This window comes from Tiliqua scincoides, chromosome 14 (genome assembly GCF_035046505.1).
Source record: "Tiliqua scincoides isolate rTilSci1 chromosome 14, rTilSci1.hap2, whole genome shotgun sequence".
Taxonomy (NCBI): domain Eukaryota; kingdom Metazoa; phylum Chordata; class Lepidosauria; order Squamata; family Scincidae; genus Tiliqua; species Tiliqua scincoides.
The window spans coordinates 11,864,678-11,865,751 of record NC_089834.1 but is presented as its reverse complement, the minus strand read 5'-3'; the positions used below and the strand labels follow the sequence as shown (position 1 = coordinate 11,865,751).

The window sequence follows — 1,074 nt, the reverse complement described above, 5'->3', positions numbered from 1 at the left end:
GTGCTCACTCCCAAGGCCTGCTGTGCAAGCTGGGATCGCAGAGCACCTCTCTCAGGGGCACCTCCAGCTCTGAGTTGCATGAGGGGAGACCACCAGGTGATCCAACCATCCTGGGTGGGTGGGGAGCTTCTGCCATTTATGGTGCTACCCTCTGCAGGGAGCAGATCTAGCACAGAGGCCAAGCAACTGAGAAGTCCCGGGGCAACATTAGGGGGTGTGGACCACCCTGGGTGACATCCTTAGGGGGGATAGCTTGGAATAACCTTCGGTTGGCAACCTTCAGCCTCGAAAGACTCTGGTAGAAGCCTACAGCACCTGGTATTCCCAGGCGGTCTCCCATCCAAGTACTAACCAGGCCGGACCCTGCTTAGCTTCCAAGATCAGATGAGATTGGGCATGTGCAGGGTAACAATTACCTTTACCTTTATTTATTTATTCGTTTGTTTGTTTATTTATTTATTTATTTACATCCTGCCTTTCCTGTGCCTGAGCAAATGCCCAGGGAATCTTCCAATTCCCAACTAAAATTGTGCTAAGCCTCGTGATTTCAGATACTCCGGTCTGGGGCTCTCCTATCAGGTCAGATGGATCCTGCCCAGTACAAGATCCCAGACTGGGCGGGATCACCCATGTGATGAAATCGGAAAGGAAGCTACAGCAGCAGCTGGTGAAAAAGAAAAAGAACGGAACCAGCAATGTGAAGATCCACACAACTGAAATGGGGGGATTTTCAGGGGGGGGGATTTGGAGCCCATATTTGAAGAGGGCAAGTGCAACTGCGATCAATCAAGTGGAGGCAGGACGGAAGAGACTCTTGCCTGCTTCCCAGCACTTGGTGCTGCCTGTGAGTGTGGCGGGAGTAGATGTGATCCATAATTCATGAACCCCTCGAGTGCCTCTTGTAGCGGCTCTTCCCCATTAGGTGGTGTCACGTTGCATTTGAAGTGGAGACGGGGAGCGCGGGACGCAGTGCGAGGCTCGCAGGTGTGTGTGTGTGGGGGGGTGAGGCTTCTCCTCCACTGTCATTGCTAAGGAAACGGAGGCTTTGGGAGCCATGGATATGAGTATCCATCT

General features: G+C 52.7%; 1 pseudogene; it reads right to left on the bottom strand.

The window, feature by feature from the left end:
- Positions 1–303: 303 nt before the first annotated feature.
- On the bottom strand, positions 304–423 carry LOC136634602 (5S ribosomal RNA; annotated as a pseudogene).
- Between the last annotated feature and the right edge of the window lie 651 nt (positions 424–1,074).